The sequence below is a fragment of the Hoplias malabaricus genome, chromosome X2 (genome assembly GCF_029633855.1).
Source record: "Hoplias malabaricus isolate fHopMal1 chromosome X2, fHopMal1.hap1, whole genome shotgun sequence".
Lineage (NCBI taxonomy): Eukaryota > Metazoa > Chordata > Actinopteri > Characiformes > Erythrinidae > Hoplias > Hoplias malabaricus.
In genome coordinates, this window is record NC_089819.1 from 38099276 (window position 1) to 38120575 (window position 21300).

A 21300-nucleotide genomic window follows, 5' to 3' on the forward strand; every position below is an offset into this window, starting at 1 on the left:
ACGTTTATCAGACGTTGGGATTTGTTCACCATACCTTACAGCTTAATGTTGGTAATTTACGTCAATTTGACATCAGGATGTGACGTTTGGAAGATGTTTTATTTTGGTTACATAACATCACTACTTAAAACCAACAAATTATCAACGTCTATTGATGTTAGAATGGCAGGTTGAACTGACGTTAAAATTCAGACGTTGGGATTTGGTCACCATACCTTACAGCTTAATGTTGGTAATTTACGTCAATTTGACATCAGGATGTGACGTTTGGAAGATGTTGTTCTTTGGTTACATAATAGCACAATTTAAAACCAACAAATTATCAATGTCTATTGATGTTAGAATAGCAGTTTGAAATGACGTTAAAATTCAGACGTTTATCAGACGTTGGGATTTGTTCACCATACCTTACAGCTTAATGTTGGTAATTTACGGCAATTTGACATCAAGGTGTGACGTTTGGAAGATGTTGGATTTTGGTTGCATAACATCACTACTTAAAACCAACAAATTATCAACATCTATTGATGTTAGAATGGCAAGTTGCACTGACGTTAAAATTCAGACGTTTATCAGACGTTGGGATTTGTTCACCATACCTTACAGCTTAATGTTGGTAATTTACGTCAATTTGACATCAAGATGTGACGTTTGGAAGATGTTGTATTTTGGTTACATAACATCACTACTTAAAACCAACAAATTATCAATGTCTATTGATGTTAGAATGGCAGGTTGAACTAACATTAAAATTCAGACGTTTATCAGACGTTGGGATTTGTTCACCATACCTTACAGCTTAATGTTGGTAATTTACGTCAATTTGACATCAGGATGTGACGTTTGGAAGATGTTGGATTTTGGTTACGTAACAGCACAAATTAAAACCAACAAATTCTCAACGTCTATTGATGTTAGAATGGCAGGTTGAACTGACGTTAAAATTCAGACGTTTATCAGACGTTGGGATTTGTTCACCATACCTTACAGCTTATTGTTGGTAATTTACGTCAATTTGACATCAGGATGTGACGTTTGGAAGATGTTGGATTTTGGTTGCATAACATCACTACTTAAAACCAACAAATTATCAACGTCTATTGATGTTAGAATGGCAAGTTGAACTGACGTTAAAATTCAAACGTTTATCAGATGTTGGGATTTGGTCACCATACCTTACAGCTTAATGCTGGTAATTTATGTCAATTTGACATCAGGATGTGACGTTTGGAAGATGTTGGATTTTGGTTGCATAACATCACTACTTAAACCAACAAATTATCAATGTCTATTGATGTTAGAATGGCAAGTTGAACTGACGTTAAAATTCAGATGTTTATCAGACGTTGGGATTTGGTCACCATACCTTACAGCTTAATGTTGGTAATTTACGTCAATTTGACATCAAGATGTGACGTTTGGAAGATGTTGGATTTTGGTTACATAACATCACTACTTAAAACCAACAAATTATCAACGTCTATTGATGTTAGAATGGCAGGTTGAACTGACGTTAAAATTAAGACGTTGGGATTTGGTCACCATACCTTACAGCTTAATGTTGGTAATTTACGTCAATTTGACATCAGGATGTGACGTTTGGAAGATGTTGTTCTTTGGTTACATAATAGCACAAATTAAAACCAACAAATTATCAATGTCTATTGATGTTAGAATAGCAGTTTGAAATGACGTTAAAATTCAGACGTTTATCAGACGTTGGGATTTGTTCACCATACCTTACAGCTTAATGTTGGTAATTTACGTCAATTTGACATCAAGGTGTGACGTTTGGAAGATGTTGGATTTTGGTTGCATAACATCACTACTTAAAACCAACAAATTATCAACATCTATTGATGTTAGAATGGCAAGTTGCACTGACGTTAAAATTCAGACGTTTATCAGACGTTGGGATTTGGTCACCATACCTTACAGCTTATTGTTGGTAATTTACGTCAATTTGACATCAGGATGTGACGTTTGGAAGATGTTGGATTTTGGTTGCATAACATCACTACTTAAAACCAACAAATTATCAATGTCTATAGATGTTAGAATGGCAAGTTGAACTGGCGTTTAAATTCAGACGTTTATCAGATGTTGGGATTTGGTCACCATACCTAACAGCTTAATATTGGTAATTTACGTCAATTTGACATCAAGATGTGACGTTAGGAAGATGTTGTATTTTGGTTACATAACATCACTACTTAAAACCAACAAATTATCAACGTCTATTGATGTTAGAATGGCAGGTTGAACTAATGTTAAAATTCAGACGGTAATCAGATGTTGGGATTTGGTCACCATACCTTACAGCTTATTGTTGGTAATTTACGTCAATTTGACATCAGGATGTGACGTTTGGAAGATGTTGGATTTTGGTTGAATAACATCACTACTTAAAACCAACAAATTATCAATGTCTATAGATGTTAGAATGGCAAGTTGAACTGACGTTAAAATTCAGACGTTTATCAGATGTTGGGATTTGGTCACCATACCTTACAGCTTAATGTTGGTAATTTACATCAATTTGACATCAGGATGTGACGTTTGGAAGATGTTGGATTTTGGTTACGTAACAGCACAAATTAAAACCAACAAATTCTCAACGTCTATTGATGTTAGAATGGCAGGTTGAACTGACGTTAAAATTCAGACGTTTATCAGACGTTGGGATTTGTTCACCATACCTTACAGCTTAATGTTGGTAATTTACGTCAATTTGACATCAAGATGTGACGTTTGGAAGATGTTGTATTTTGGTTACATAACATCACTACTTAAAACCAACAAATTATCAATGTCTATTGATGTTAGAATGGCAGGTTGAACTAACATTAAAATTCAGACGTTTATCAGACGTTGGGATTTGTTCACCATACCTTACAGCTTATTGTTGGTAATTTACGTCAATTTGACATCAGGATGTGACGTTTGGAAGATGTTGGATTTTGGTTGCATAACATCACTACTTAAAACCAACAAATTATCAACGTTTATTGATGTTAGAATGGCAAGTTGAACTGACGTTAAAATTCAAACGTTTATCAGATGTTGGGATTTGGTCACCATACCTTACAGCTTAATGTTGGTAATTTACGACAATTTGACGTCAAGATGTGACGTTTGGAAGATGTTGTATTTTGGTTACATAACATCACTACTTAAAACCAACAAATTCTCAACGTCTATTGACGTTAGAATGGCAGGTTGAACTGATGTTAAAATTCAGACGGTAATGAGATGTTGGGATTTGGTCACCATACCTTACAGCTTAATGCTGGTAATTTATGTCAATTTGACATCAGGATGTGACGTTTGGAAGATGTTGGATTTTGGTTGCATAACATCACTACTTAAAACCAACAAATTATCAATGTCTATTGATGTTAGAATGGCAAGTTGAACTGACGTTAAAATTCAGATGTTTATCAGACGTTGGGATTTGGTCACCATACCTTACAGCTTAATGTTGGTAATTTACGTCAATTTGACATCAAGATGTGACGTTTGGAAGATGTTGGATTTTGGTTACATAACATCACTACTTAAAACCAACAAATTATCAACGTCTATTGATGTTAGAATGGCAGGTTGAACTGACGTTAAAATTCAGACGTTGGGATTTGGTCACCATACCTTACAGCTTAATGTTGGTAATTTACGTCAATTTGACATCAGGATGTGACGTTTGGAAGATGTTGTTCTTTGGTTACATAATAGCACAATTTAAAACCAACAAATTATCAATGTCTATTGATGTTAGAATAGCAGTTTGAAATGACGTTAAAATTCAGACGTTTATCAGACGTTGGGATTTGTTCACCATACCTTACAGCTTAATGTTGGTAATTTACGTCAATTTGACATCAAGGTGTGACGTTTGGAAGATGTTGGATTTTGGTTGCATAACATCACTACTTAAAACCAACAAATTATCAACATCTATTGATGTTAGAATGGCAAGTTGCACTGACGTTAAAATTCAGACATTTATCAGACGTTGGGATTTGTTCACCATACCTTACAGCTTAATGTTGGTAATTTACGTCAATTTGACATCAAGATGTGACGTTTGGAAGATGTTGTATTTTGGTTACATAACATCACTACTTAAAACCAACAAATTATCAATGTCTATTGATGTTAGAATGGCAGGTTGAACTAACATTAAAATTCAGACGTTTATCAGACGTTGGGATTTGTTCACCATACCTTACAGCATAATGTTGGTAATTTACGTCAATTTGACATCAGGATGTGACGTTTGGAAGATGTTGGATTTTGGTTACGTAACAGCACAAATTAAAACCAACAAATTCTCAACGTCTATTGATGTTAGAATGGCAGGTTGAACTGACGTTAAAATTCAGACGTTTATCAGACGTTGGGATTTGTTCACCATACCTTACAGCTTATTGTTGGTAATTTACGTCAATTTGACATCAGGATGTGACGTTTGGAAGATGTTGGATTTTGGTTGCATAACATCACTACTTAAAACCAACAAATTATCAACGTCTATTGATGTTAGAATGGCAAGTTGAACTGACGTTAAAATTCAAACGTTTATCAGATGTTGGGATTTGGTCACCATACCTTACAGCTTAATGCTGGTAATTTATGTCAATTTGACATCAGGATGTGACGTTTGGAAGATGTTGGATTTTGGTTGCATAACATCACTACTTAAACCAACAAATTATCAATGTCTATTGATGTTAGAATGGCAAGTTGAACTGACGTTAAAATTCAGATGTTTATCAGACGTTGGGATTTGGTCACCATACCTTACAGCTTAATGTTGGTAATTTACGTCAATTTGACATCAAGATGTGACGTTTGGAAGATGTTGGATTTTGGTTACATAACATCACTACTTAAAACCAACAAATTATCAACGTCTATTGATGTTAGAATGGCAGGTTAAACTGACGTTAAAATTAAGACGTTGGGATTTGGTCACCATACCTTACAGCTTAATGTTGGTAATTTACGTCAATTTGACATCAGGATGTGACGTTTGGAAGATGTTGTTCTTTGGTTACATAATAGCACAAATTAAAACCAACAAATTATCAATGTCTATTGATGTTAGAATAGCAGTTTGAAATGACGTTAAAATTCAGACGTTTATCAGACGTTGGGATTTGTTCACCATACCTTACAGCTTAATGTTGGTAATTTACGTCAATTTGACATCAAGGTGTGACGTTTGGAAGATGTTGGATTTTGGTTGCATAACATCACTACTTAAAACCAACAAATTATCAACATCTATTGATGTTAGAATGGCAAGTTGCACTGACGTTAAAATTCAGACGTTTATCAGACGTTGGGATTTGGTCACCATACCTTACAGCTTATTGTTGGTAATTTACGTCAATTTGACATCAGGATGTGACGTTTGGAAGATGTTGGATTTTGGTTGCATAACATCACTACTTAAAACCAACAAATTATCAATGTCTATAGATGTTAGAATGGCAAGTTGAACTGGCGTTAAAATTCAGACGTTTATCAGATGTTGGGATTTGGTCACCATACCTAACAGCTTAATATTGGTAATTTACGTCAATTTGACATCAAGATGTGACGTTAGGAAGATGTTGTATTTTGGTTACATAACATCACTACTTAAAACCAACAAATTATCAACGTCTATTGATGTTACAATGGCAGGTTGAACTAACGTTAAAATTCAGACGGTAATCAGATGTTGGGATTTGGTCACCATACCTTACAGCTTAATGCTGGTAATTTATGTCAATTTGACATCAGGATGTGACGTTTGGAAGATGTTGGATTTTGATTGCATAACATCACTACTTAAACCAACAAATTATCAACGTCTATTGATGTTAGAATGGCAAGTTGAACTGACGTTAAAATTCAGATGTTTATCAGACGTTGGGATTTGGTCACCATACCTTACAGCTTAATGTTGGTAATTTACGTCAATTTGACATCAGGATGTGACGTTTGGAAGATGTTGTATTTTGGTTACATAACATCACTACTTAAAACCAACAAATTATCAACGTCTATTGATTTTAGAATGGCAGGTTGAACTGACGTTAAAATTCAGACGTTTATCAGACGTTGGGATTTGTTCACCATACTTTACAGTTTAATGTTGGTAATTTACGTCAATTTGACATCAGGATGTGACGTTTGGAAGATGTTGGATTTTGGTTACGTAACAGCACAAATTAAAACCAACAAATTCTCAACGTCTATTGATGTTAGAATGGCAGGTTGAACTGACGTTAAAATTCAGACGTTTATCAGACGTTGGGATTTGTTCACCATACCTTACAGCTTAATGTTGGTAATTTACGACAATTTGACATCAAGATGTGACGTTTGGAAGATGTTGGATTTTGGTTGCATAACATCACTACTTAAAACCAACAAATTATCAATGTCTATTGATGTTAGAATGGCAGGTTGAACTAACATTAAAATTCAGACGTTTATCAGACGTTGGGATTTGTTCACCATACCTTACAGCTTATTGTTGGTAATTTACGTCAATTTGACATCAGGATGTGACGTTTGGAAGATGTTGGATTTTGGTTGCATAACATCACTACTTAAAACCAACAAATTATCAACGTTTATTGATGTTAGAATGGCAAGTTGAACTGACGTTAAAATTCAAACGTTTATCAGATGTTGGGATTTGGTCACCATACCTTACAGCTTAATGTTGGTAATTTACGACAATTTGACGTCAAGATGTGACGTTTGGAAGATGTTGTATTTTGGTTACATAACATCACTACTTAAAACCAACAAAATCTCAACGTCTATTGACGTTAGAATGGCAGGTTGAACTGATGTTAAAATTCAGACGGTAATGAGATGTTGGGATTTGGTCACCATACCTTACAGCTTAATGCTGGTAATTTATGTCAATTTGACATCAGGATGTGACGTTTGGAAGATGTTGGATTTTGGTTGCATAACATCACTACTTAAAACCAACAAATTATCAACATCTATTGATGTTAGAATGGCAAGTTGCACTGACGTTAAAATTCAGACGTTTATCAGACGTTGGGATTTGTTCACCATACCTTACAGCTTAATGTTGGTAATTTACGTCAATTTGACATCAAGATGTGACGTTTGGAAGATGTTGTATTTTGGTTACATAACATCACTACTTAAAACCAACAAATTATCAATGTCTATTGATGTTAGAATGGCAGGTTGAACTAACATTAAAATTCAGACGTTTATCAGACGTTGGGATTTGTTCACCATACCTTACAGCTTAATGTTGGTAATTTACGTCAATTTGACATCAGGATGTGACGTTTGGAAGATGTTGGATTTTGGTTACGTAACAGCACAAATTAAAACCAACAAATTCTCAACGTCTATTGATGTTAGAATGGCAGGTTGAACTGACGTTAAAATTCAGACGTTTATCAGACGTTGGGATTTATTCACCATACCTTACAGCTTATTGTTGGTAATTTACGTCAATTTGACATCAGGATGTGACGTTTGGAAGATGTTGGATTTTGGTTGCATAACATCACTACTTAAAACCAACAAATTATCAACGTCTATTGATGTTAGAATGGCAAGTTGAACTGACGTTAAAATTCAAACGTTTATCAGATGTTGGGATTTGGTCACCATACCTTACAGCTTAATGCTGGTAATTTATGTCAATTTGACATCAGGATGTGACGTTTGGAAGATGTTGGATTTTGGTTGCATAACATCACTACTTAAACCAACAAATTATCAATGTCTATTGATGTTAGAATGGCAAGTTGAACTGACGTTAAAATTCAGATGTTTATCAGACGTTGGGATTTGGTCACCATACCTTACAGCTTAATGTTGGTAATTTACGTCAATTTGACATCAAGATGTGACGTTTGGAAGATGTTGGATTTTGGTTACATAACATCACTACTTAAAACCAACAAATTATCAACGTCTATTGATGTTAGAATGGCAGGTTGAACTGACGTTAAAATTCAGACGTTGGGATTTGGTCACCATACCTTACAGCTTAATGTTGGTAATTTACGTCAATTTGACATCAGGATGTGACGTTTGGAAGATGTTGTTCTTTGGTTACATAATAGCACAAATTAAAACCAACAAATTATCAATGTCTATTGATGTTAGAATAGCAGTTTGAAATGACGTTAAAATTCAGACGTTTATCAGACGTTGGGATTTGTTCACCATACCTTACAGCTTAATGTTGGTAATTTACGTCAATTTGACATCAAGGTGTGACGTTTGGAAGATGTTGGATTTTGGTTGCATAACATCACTACTTAAAACCAACAAATTATCAACATCTATTGATGTTAGAATGGCAAGTTGCACTGACGTTAAAATTCAGACGTTTATCAGACGTTGGGATTTGGTCACCATACCTTACAGCTTATTGTTGGTAATTTACATCAATTTGACATCAGGATGTGACGTTTGGAAGATGTTGGATTTTGGTTGCATAACATCACTACTTAAAACCGACAAATTATCAATGTCTATAGATGTTAGAATGGCAAGTTGAACTGGCGTTAAAATTCAGACGTTTATCAGATGTTGGGATTTGGTCACCATACCTAACAGCTTAATATTGGTAATTTACGTCAATTTGACATCAAGATGTGACGTTAGGAAGATGTAGTATTTTGGTTACATAACATCACTACTTAAAACCAACAAATTATCAACGTCTATTGATGTTACAATGGCAGGTTGAACTAACGTTAAAATTCAGACGGTAATCAGATGTTGGGATTTGGTCACCATACCTTACAGCTTAATGCTGGTAATTTATGTCAATTTGACATCAGGATGTGACGTTTGGAAGATGTTGGATTTTGATTGCATAACATCACTACTTAAACCAACAAATTATCAACGTCTATTGATGTTAGAATGGCAAGTTGAACTGACGTTAAAATTCAGATGTTTATCAGACGTTGGGATTTGGTCACCATACCTTACAGCTTAATGTTGGTAATTTACGTCAATTTGACATCAGGATGTGACGTTTGGAAGATGTTGTATTTTGGTTACATAACATCACTACTTAAAACCAACAAATTATCAACGTCTATTGATTTTAGAATGGCAGGTTGAACTGACGTTAAATTTCAGACGTTTATCAGACGTTGGGATTTGTTCACCATACTTTACAGTTTAATGTTGGTAATTTACGTCAATTTGACATCAGGATGTGACGTTTGGAAGATGTTGGATTTTGGTTACGTAACAGCACAAATTAAAACCAACAAATTCTCAACGTCTATTGATGTTAGAATGGCAGGTTGAACTGACGTTAAAATTCAGACGTTTATCAGACGTTGGGATTTGTTCACCATACCTTACAGCTTAATGTTGGTAATTTACGACAATTTGACATCAAGATGTGACGTTTGGAAGATGTTGGATTTTGGTTGCATAACATCACTACTTAAAACCAACAAATTATCAACGTCTATTGATGTTAGAATGGCTCTTTGAAGTGACGTTAAAATTCAGACGTTTATCAGACGTTGGGATTTGTTCACCATACCTTACAGCTTAATGTTGGTAATTTACGTCAATTTGACATCAAGGTGTGATGTTTGGAAGATGTTGGATTTTGGTTGCATAACATCACTACTTAAAACCAACAAATTATCAACGTCTATTGATGTTAGAATGGCAAGTTGAACTGACGTTAAAAATCAGATGTTTATCAGACGTAGGGATTTGGTCACCATACCTTACAGCTTAATGTTGGTAATTTACATCAATTTGACATCAGGATGTGACGTTTGGAAGATGTTGGATTTTGGTTGCATAACATCACTACTTAAAACCAACAAATTATCAACGTCTATTGATGTTAGAATGGCAAGTTGCACTGACGTTAAAATTCAGACGTTTATCAGACGTTGGGATTTGGTCACCATACCTTACAGCTTAATGTTGGTAATTTACGTCAATTTGACATCAGGATGTGACGTTTGGAAGATGTTGTATTTTGGTTACATAACATCACTACTTAAAACCAACAAATTATCAACGTCTATTGATGTTAGAATGGCAGGTTGAACTGACGTTAAAATTCAGACGTTTATCAGACGTTGGGATTTGTTCACCATACCTTACAGCTTAATGTTGGTAATTTACGTCAATTTGACATCAGGATGTGACGTTTGGAAGATGTTGGATTTTGGTTACGTAACAGCACAAATTAAAACCAACAAATTCTCAACGTCTATTGATGTTAGAATGGCAGGTTGAACTGACATTAAAATTCAGACGTTTATCAGACGTTGGGATTTGTTCACCATACCTTACAGCTTATTGTTGGTAATTTACGTCAATTTGACATCAGGATGTGACGTTTGGAAGATGTTGGATTTTGGTTGAATAACATCACTACTTAAAACCAACAAATTATCAATGTCTATAGATGTTAGAATGGCAAGTTGAACTGACGTTAAAATTCAGACGTTTATCAGATGTTGGGATTTGGTCACCATACCTTACAGCTTAATGTTGGTAATTTACATCAATTTGACATCAGGATGTGACGTTTGGAAGATGTTGGATTTTGGTTACGTAACAGCACAAATTAAAACCAACAAATTCTCAACGTCTATTGATGTTAGAATGGCAGGTTGAACTGACGTTAAAATTCAGACGTTTATCAGACGTTGGGATTTGTTCACCATACCTTACAGCTTAATGTTGGTAATTTACGTCAATTTGACATCAAGATGTGACGTTTGGAAGATGTTGTATTTTGGTTACATAACATCACTACTTAAAACCAACAAATTATCAATGTCTATTGATGTTAGAATGGCAGGTTGAACTAACATTAAAATTCAGACGTTTATCAGACGTTGGGATTTGTTCACCATACCTTACAGCTTAATGTTGGTAATTTACGTCAATTTGACATCAGGATGTGACGTTTGGAAGATGTTGGATTTTGGTTACGTAACAGCACAAATTAAAACCAACAAATTCTCAACGTCTATTGATGTTAGAATGGCAGGTTGAACTGACGTTAAAATTCAGACGTTTATCAGACGTTGGGATTTGTTCACCATACCTTACAGCTTAATGTTGGTAATTTACGACAATTTGACATCAAGATGTGACGTTTGGAAGATGTTGGATTTTGGTTGCATAACATCACTACTTAAAACCAACAAATTATCAACGTCTATTGATGTTAGAATGGCTCTTTGAAGTGACGTTAAAATTCAGACGTTTATCAGACGTTGGGATTTGTTCACCATACCTTACAGCTTAATGTTGGTAATTTACGTCAATTTGACATCAAAGTGTGATGTTTGGAAGATGTTGGATTTTGGTTGCATAACATCACTACTTAAAACCAACAAATTATCAACGTCTATTGATGTTAGAATGGCAAGTTGAACTGACGTTAAAAATCAGATGTTTATCAGACGTAGGGATTTGGTCACCATACCTTACAGCTTAATGTTGGTAATTTACATCAATTTGACATCAGGATGTGACGTTTGGAAGATGTTGGATTTTGGTTGCATAACATCACTACTTAAAACCAACAAATTATCAACGTCTATTGATGTTAGAATGGCAAGTTGCACTGACGTTAAAATTCAGACGTTTATCAGACGTTGGGATTTGGTCACCATACCTTACAGCTTAATGTTGGTAATTTACGTCAATTTGACATCAGGATGTGACGTTTGGAAGATGTTGTATTTTGGTTACATAACATCACTACTTAAAACCAACAAATTATCAACGTCTATTGATGTTAGAATGGCAGGTTGAGCTGACGTTAAAATTCAGACGTTTATCAGACGTTGGGATTTGTTCACCATACCTTACAGCTTAATGTTGGTAATTTACGTCAATTTGACATCAGGATGTGACGTTTGGAAGATGTTGGATTTTGGTTACGTAACAGCACCAATTAAAACCAACAAATTCTCAACGTCTATTGATGTTAGAATGGCAGGTTGAACTGACATTAAAATTCAGACGTTTATCAGACGTTGGGATTTGTTCACCATACCTTACAGCTTATTGTTGGTAATTTACGTCAATTTGACATCAGGATGTGATGTTTGGAAGATGTTGGATTTTGGTTGCATAACATCACTACTTAAAACCAACAAATTATCAACGTCTATTGATGTTAGAATGGCAAGTTGAACTGACGTTAAAATTCAAACGTTTATCAGATGTTGGGATTTGGTCACCATACCTTACAGCTTAATATTGGTAATTTACGACAATTTGACGTCAAGATGTGACGTTTGGAAGATGTTGTATTTTGGTTACATAACATCACTACTTAAAACCAACAAATTCTCAACGTCTATTGACGTTAGAATGGCAGGTTGAACTGATGTTAAAATTCAGACGGTAATGAGATGTTGGGATTTGGTCACCATACCTTACAGCTTAATGCTGGTAATTTATGTCAATTTGACATCAGGATGTGACGTTTGGAAGATGTTGGATTTTGGTTGCATAACATCACTACTTAAACCAACAAATTATCAATGTCTATTGATGTTAGAATGGCAAGTTGAACTGACGTTAAAATTCAGATGTTTATCAGACGTTGGGATTTGGTCACCATACCATACAGCTTAATGTTGGTAATTTACGTCAATTTGACATCAAGATGTGACGTTTGGAAGATGTTGGATTTTGGTTACATAACATCACTACTTAAAACCAACAAATTATCAACGTCTATTGATGTTAGAATGGCAGGTTGAACTGACGTTAAAATTCAGACGTTGGGATATGGTCACCATACCTTACAGCTTAATGTTGGTAATTTACGTCAATTTGACATCAGGATGTGACGTTTGGAAGATGTTGTTCTTTGGTTACATAATAGCACAAATTAAAACCAACAAATTATCAATGTCTATTGATGTTAGAATAGCAGTTTGAAATGACGTTAAAATTCAGACGTTTATCAGACGTTGGGATTTGTTCACCATACCTTACAGCTTAATGTTGGTAATTTACGTCAATTTGACATCAAGGTGTGACGTTTGGAAGATGTTGGATTTTGGTTGCATAACATCACTACTTAAAACCAACAAATTATCAACGTCTATTGATGTTACAATGGCAGGTTGAACTAACGTTAAAATTCAGACGGAAATCAGATGTTGGGATTTGGTCACCATACCTTACAGCTTAATGCTGGTAATTTATGTCAATTTGACATCAGGATGTGACGTTTGGAAGATGTTGGATTTTGATTGCATAACATCACTACTTAAACCAACAAATTATCAACGTATATTGATGTTAGAATGGCAAGTTGAACTGACGTTAAAATTCAGATGTTTATCAGACGTTGGGATTTGGTCACCATACCATACAGCTTAATGTTGGTAATTTACGTCAATTTGACATCAAGATGTGACGTTTGGAAGATGTTGGATTTTGTTTACATAACATCACTACTTAAAACCAACAAATTATCAACGTCTATTGATGTTAGAATGGCAGGTTGAACTGACGTTAAAATTCAGACGTTGGTATTTGGTCACCATACCTTACAGCTTAATGTTAGTAATTTACGTCAATTTGACATCAGGATGTGACGTTTGGAAGATGTTGTTCTTTGGTTACATAATAGCACAAATTAAAACCAACAAATTATCAATGTCTATTGATGTTAGAATAGCAGTTTGAAATGACGTTAAAATTCAGACGTTTATCAGACGTTGGGATTTGTTCACCATACCTTACAGCTTAATGTTGGTAATTTACGTCAATTTGACATCAAGGTGTGACGTTTGGAAGATGTTGGATTTTGGTTGCATAACATCACTACTTAAAACCAACAAATTATCAACGTCTATTGATGTTACAATGGCAGGTTGAACTAACGTTAAAATTCAGACGGTAATCAGATGTTGGGATTTGGTCACCATACCTTACAGCTTAATGCTGGTAATTTATGTCAATTTGACATCAGGATGTGACGTTTGGAAGATGTTGGATTTTGATTGCATAACATCACTACTTAAACCAACAAATTATCAACGTCTATTGATGTTAGAATGGCAAGTTGAACTGACGTTAAAATTCAGATGTTTATCAGACGTTGGGATTTGGTCACCATACCTTACAGCTTAATGTTGGTAATTTACGTCAATTTGACATCAGGATGTGACGTTTGGACGATGTTGTATTTTGGTTACATAACATCACTACTTAAAACCAACAAATTATCAACGTCTATTGATGTTAGAATGGCAGGTTGAACTGACGTTAAAATTCAGACGTTTATCAGACGTTGGGATTTGTTCACCATACTTTACAGTTTAATGTTGGTAATTTATGTCAATTTGACATCAGGATGTGACGTTTGGAAGATGTTGGATTTTGGTTACGTAACAGCACAAATTAAAACCAACAAATTCTCAACGTCTATTGATGTTAGAATGGCAGGTTGAACTGATGTTAAAATTCAGACGTTTATCAGACGTTGGGATTTGTTCACCATACCTTACAGCTTAATGTTGGTAATTTACGACAATTTGACATCAAGATGTGACGTTTGGAAGATGTTGTATTTTGGTTACATAACATCACTACTTAAAACCAACAAATTATCAACGTCTATTGATGTTAGAATGGCAAGTTGAACTGACGTTAAAATTCAAACGTTTATCAGATGTTGGGATTTGGTCACCATACCTTACAGCTTAATGTTGGTAATTTACGACAATTTGACATCAGGATGTGACGTTTGGAAGATGTTGTATTTTGGTTACATAACATCACTACTTAAAATCAACAAATTATCAACGTCTATTGACGTTAGAATGGCAGGTTGAACTGATGTTAAAATTCAGACGTTTATCAGATGTTGGGATTTGGTCACCATACCTTACAGCTTAATGCTGGTAATTTACGTCAATTTGACATCAGGATGTGACGTTTGGAAGATGTTGGATTTTGGTTGCATAACATCACTACTTAAACCAACAAATTATCAACGTCTATTGATGTTAGAATGGCAGGTTGAACTGACGTTAAAATTCAGATGTTTATCAGACGTTGGGATTTGGTCACCATACCTTACAGCTTAATGTTGGTAATTTATGTCAATTTGACATCAAGGTGTGACGTTTGGAAGATGTTGGATTTTGGTTGCATAACATCACTACTTAAAACCCACACATTTTCAACGTCTATTGATGTTAGAATGGCAGGTTGAACTGACGTTAAAATTCAGATGTTTATCAGATGTTGGGATTTGGTCACCATACCTTACAGCTTAATGTTGGTAATTTACGTCAATTTGACATCAGGATGTGACGTTTGGAAGATGTTGTATTTTGGTTACATAACATCACTACTTAAAACCAACAAATTATCAACGTGTATTGATGTTAGAATGGCAGGTTGAACTAACATTAAAATTCAGACGGTAATCAGATGTTGGGATTTGGTCACCATACCTTACAGCTTAATGCTGGTAATTTATGTCAATTTGACATCAGGATGTGACGTTTGGAAGATGTTGGATTTTGGTTACGTAACAGCACAAATTAAAACCAACAAATTCTCAACGTCTATTGATGTTAGAATGGCAGGTTGAACTGACGTTAAAATTCAGACGTTTATCAGACGTTGGGATTTGTTCACCATACCTTACAGCTTATTGTTAGTAATTTACGTCAATTTGACATCAGGATGTGACGTTTGGAAGATGTTGGATTTTGGTTGCATAACATCACTACTTAAAACCAACAAATTATCAATGTCTATTGATGTTAGAATGGCAGGTTGAAGTGACGTTAAAATTCAGACGTTTATCAGACGTTGGGATTTGTTCACCATACCTTACAGCTTAATGTTGGTAATTTACGTCAATTTGACATCAGGATGTGACGTTTGGAAGATGTTTTATTTTGGTTACATAACATCACTACTTAAAACCAACAAATTATCAATGTCTATTGATGTTAGAATGGCAAGTTGCACTGACGTTAAAATTCAGACGTTTATCAGACGTTGGGATTTGGTCACCATAACTTACAGCTTAATGTTGGTAATTTACGTCAATTTGACATCAGGATGTGACGTTTGGAAGATGTTGTTTTTTGGTTACATAACATCACTACTTAAAACCAACAAATTATCAACGTCTATTGATGTTAGAATGGCAGGTTGAACTAACGTTAAAATTCAGACGTTTATCAGACGTTGGGATTTGTTCACCATACCTTACAGCTTAATGTTGGTAATTTACGTCAATTTGACATCAAGATGTGACGTTTGGAAGATGTTGTATTTTGGTTACATAACATCACTACTTAAAACCAACAAATTATCAATGTCTATTGATGTTAGAATGGCAGGTTGAACTAACATTAAAATTCAGACGGTAATCAGATGTTGGGATTTGGTCACCATACCTTACAGCTTAATGCTGGTAATTTATGTCAATTTGACATCAGGATGTGACGTTTGGAAGATGTTGGATTTTGGTTACGTAACAGCACAAATTAAAACCAACAAATTCTCAACGTCTATTGATGTTAGAATGGCAGGTTGAACTGACGTTAAAATTCAGACGTTTATCAGACGTTGGGATTTGTTCACCATACCTTACAGCTTATTGTTGGTAATTTACGTCAATTTGACATCAGGATGTGACGTTTGGAAGATGTTGGATTTTGGTTGCATAACATCACTACTTAAAACCAACAAATTATCAACGTCTATTGATGTTAGAATGGCAAGTTGAACTGACGTTAAAATTCAAACGTTTATCAGATGTTGGGATTTGGTCACCATACCTTACAGCTTAATGTTGGTAATTTACGACAATTTGACGTCAAGATGTGACGTTTGGAAGATGTTGTATTTTGGTTACATAACATCACTACTTAAAACCAACAAATTCTCAACGTCTATTGACGTTAGAATGGCAGGTTGAACTGATGTTAAAATTCAGACGGTAATGAGATGTTGGGATTTGGTCACCATACCTTACAGCTTAATGCTGGTAATTTATGTCAATTTGACATCAGGATGTGACGTTTGGAAGATGTTGGATTTTGGTTGCATAACATCACTACTTAAACCAACAAATTATCAATGTCTATTGATGTTAGAATGGCAAGTTGAACTGACGTTAAAATTCAGATGTTTATCAGACGTTGGGATTTGGTCACCATACCTTACAGCTTAATGTTGGTAATTTACGTCAATTTGACATCAAGATGTGACGTTTGGAAGATGTTGGATTTTGGTTACATAACATCACTACTTAAAACCAACAAATTATCAACGTCTATTGATGTTAGAATGGCAGGTTGAACTGACGTTAAAATTCAGACGTTGGGATTTGGTCACCATACCTTACAGCTTAATGTTGGTAATTTACGTCAATTTGACATCAGGATGTGACGTTTGGAAGATGTTGTTCTTTGGTTACATAACATCACTACTTAAAACCAACAAATTATCAACGTCTATTGATGTTAGAATGGCAGGTTGAACTAACGTTAAAATTCAGATGGTAATCAGATAATGGGATTTGGTCACCATACCTTACAGCTTAATGCTGGTAATTTATGTCAATTTGACATCAGGATGTGACGTTTGGAAGATGTTGGATTTTGGTTGCATAACATCACTACTTAAACCAACAAATTATCAACGTCTATTGATGTTAGAATGGCAAGTTGAACTGACGTTAAAATTCAGATGTTTATCAGACGTTGGGATTTGGTCACCATACCTTACAGCTTAATGTTGGTAATTTACGTCAATTTGATATCAGGATGTGACGTTTGGAAGATGTTGTATTTTGGTTACATAACATCACTACTTAAAACCAACAAATTATCAACGTCTATTGATGTTAGAATGGCAGGTTGAACTGATGTTAAAATTCAGACGTTTATCAGACATTGGGATTTGTTCACCATACCTTACAGCTTAATGTTGGTAATTTACGTCAATTTGACATCAAGATGTGACGTTTGGAAGATGTTGTATTTTGGTTACATAACATCACTACTTAAAACCAACAAATTATCAATGTCTATTGATGTTAGAATGGCAGGTTGAACTAACATTAAAATTCAGACGGTAATCAGATGTTGGGATTTGGTCACCATACCTTACAGCTTAATGCTGGTAATTTATGTCAATTTGACATCAGGATGTGACGTTTGGAAGATGTTGGATTTTGGTTACGTAACAGCACAAATTAATACCAACAAATTCTCAACGTCTATTGATGTTAGAATGGCAGGTTGAACTGACGTTAAAATTCAGACGTTTATCAGACGTTGGGATTTGTTCACCATACCTTACAGCTTATTGTTGGTAATTTACGTCAATTTGACATCAGGATGTGACGTTTGGAAGATGTTGGATTTTGGTTACATAACATCACTACTTAAAACCAACAAATTATCAACGTCTATTGATGTTAGAATGGCAAGTTGAACTGACGTTAAAATTCAAACGTTTGTCAGATGTTGGGATTTGGTCACCATACCTTACAGCTTAATGTTGGTAATTTACGACAATTTGACGTCAAGATGTGACGTTTGAAAGATGTTGTATTTTGGTTACATAACATCACTACTTAAAACCAACAAATTCTCAACGTCTATTGACGTTAGAATGGCAGGTTGAACTGATGTTAAAATTCAGACGGTAATGAGATGTTGGGATTTGGTCACCATACCTTACAGCTTAATGCTGGTAATTTATGTCAATTTGACATCAGGATGTGACGTTTGGAAGATGTTGGATTTTGGTTGCATAACATCACTACTTAAACCAACAAATTATAAATGTCTATTGATGTTAGAATGGCAAGTTGAACTGACGTTAAAATTCAGATGTTTATCAGACGTTGGGATTTGGTCACCATACCTTACAGCTTAATGTTGGTAATTTACGTCAATTTGACATCAAGATGTGACGTTTGGAAGATGTTGGATTTTGGTTACATAACATCACTACTTAAAACCAACAAATTATCAACGTCTATTGATGTTAGAATGGCAGGTTGAACTGACGTTAAAATTCAGACGTTGGGATTTGGTCACCATACCTTATAGCTTAATGTTGGTAATTTACGTCAATTTGACATCAGGATGTGACGTTTGGAAGATGTTGTTCTTTGGTTACATAATAGCACAAATTAAAACCAACAAATTATCACTGTCTATTGATGTTAGAATAGCAGTTTGAAATGACGTTAAAATTCAGACGTTTATCAGACGTTGGGATTTGTTCACCATACCTTACAGCTTAATGTTGGTAATTTACGTCAATTTGACATCAAGGTGTGACGTTTGGAACATGTTGGATTTTGGTTGCATAACATCACTACTTAAAACCAACAAATTATCAACATGTATTGATGTTAGAATGGCAAGTTGCACTGACGTTAAAATTCAGACGTTTATCAGACGTTGGGATTTGGTCACCATACCTTACAGCTTATTGTTGGTAATTTACGTCAATTTGACATCAGGATGTGACGTTTGGAAGATGTTGGATTTTGATTGCATAACATCACTACTTAAAACCAACAAATTATCAATGTCTATAGATGTTAGAATGGCAAGTTGAACTGGCGTTAATATTCAGACGTTTATCAGATGTTGGGATTTGGTCACCATACCTAACAGCTTAATGTTGGTAATTTACGTCAATTTGACATCAAGATGTGACGTTAGGAAGATGTTGTATTTTGGTTACATAACATCACTACTTAAAACCAACAAATTATCAACGTCTATTGATGTTACAATGGCAGGTTGAACTAACGTTAAAATTCAGACGGTAATCAGATGTTGGGATTTGGTCACCATACCTTACAGCTTAATGCTGGCAATTTATGTCAATTTGACATCAGGATGTGACGTTTGGAAGATGTTGTATTTTGGTTACATAACATCACTACTTAAAACCAACAAATTATCAACGTCTATTGATGTTAGAATGGCAGGTTGAACTGAAGTTAAAATTCAGACGTTTATCAGACGTTGGGATTTGTTCACCATACTTTACAGTTTAATGTTGGTAATTTACGTCAATTTGACATCAGGATGTGACGTTTGGAAGATGTTGGATTTTGGTTACGTAACAGCACAAATTAAAACCAACAAATTCTCAACGTCTATTGATGTTAGAATGGCAGGTTGAACTGACGTTAAAATTCAGACGTTTATCAGACGTTGGGATTTGTTCACCATACCTTACAGCTTATTGTTGGTAATTTACGTCAATTTGACATCAGGATGTGACGTTTGGAAGATGTTGGATTTTGGTTGCATAACATCACTACTTAAAACCAACAAATTATCAACGTCTATTGATGTTAGAATGGCAAGTTGAACTGACGTTAAAATTCAAACGTTCATCAGATGTTGGGATTTGGTCACCATACCTTACAGCTTAATGTTGGTAATTTACGACAATTTGACATCAGGATGTGACGTTTGGAAGATGTTGTATTTTGGTTACATAACATCACTACTTAAACCAACAAATTATCAATATCTATTGATGTTAGAATGGCAGGTTGAACTGACGTTAAAATTCAGATGTTTATCAGACGTTGGGATTTGGTCACCATACCTTACAGCTTAATGTTGGTAATTTACGTCAATTTGACATCAGGATGTGACGTTTGGAAGATGTTGGATTTTGGTTACATAACATCACAAATTAAAACCAACAAATTATCAACGTCTATTGATGTTAGAATGGCAGGTTGAACTGACGTTAAAATTAAGACGGAAATCAGACGTTGGGATTTGGTCACCATACCTTACAGCTTAATGTTGGTAATTTATGTCAATTTGACATCAAGGTGTGACGTTTGGAAGATGTTGGATTTTGGTTGCATAACATCACTACTTAAAACCCACACATTTTCAATGTCTATTGATGTTAGAATGGCAGGTTGAACTGACGTTAAAATTCAGATGTTTATCAGATGTTGGGATTTGGTCACCATACCTTACAGCTTAATGTTGGTAATTTACGTCAATTTGACATCAGGATGTGACGTTTGGAAGATGTTGTATTTTGGTTACATAACATCACTACTTAAAACCAACAAATTATCAACGTCTATTGATGTTAGAATGGCAGGTTGAACTAACATTAAAATTCAGACGGTAATCAGATGTTGGGATTTGGTCACCATACCTTACAGCTTAATGCTGGTAATTTATGTCAATTTGACATCAGGATGTGACGTTTGGAAGATGTTGG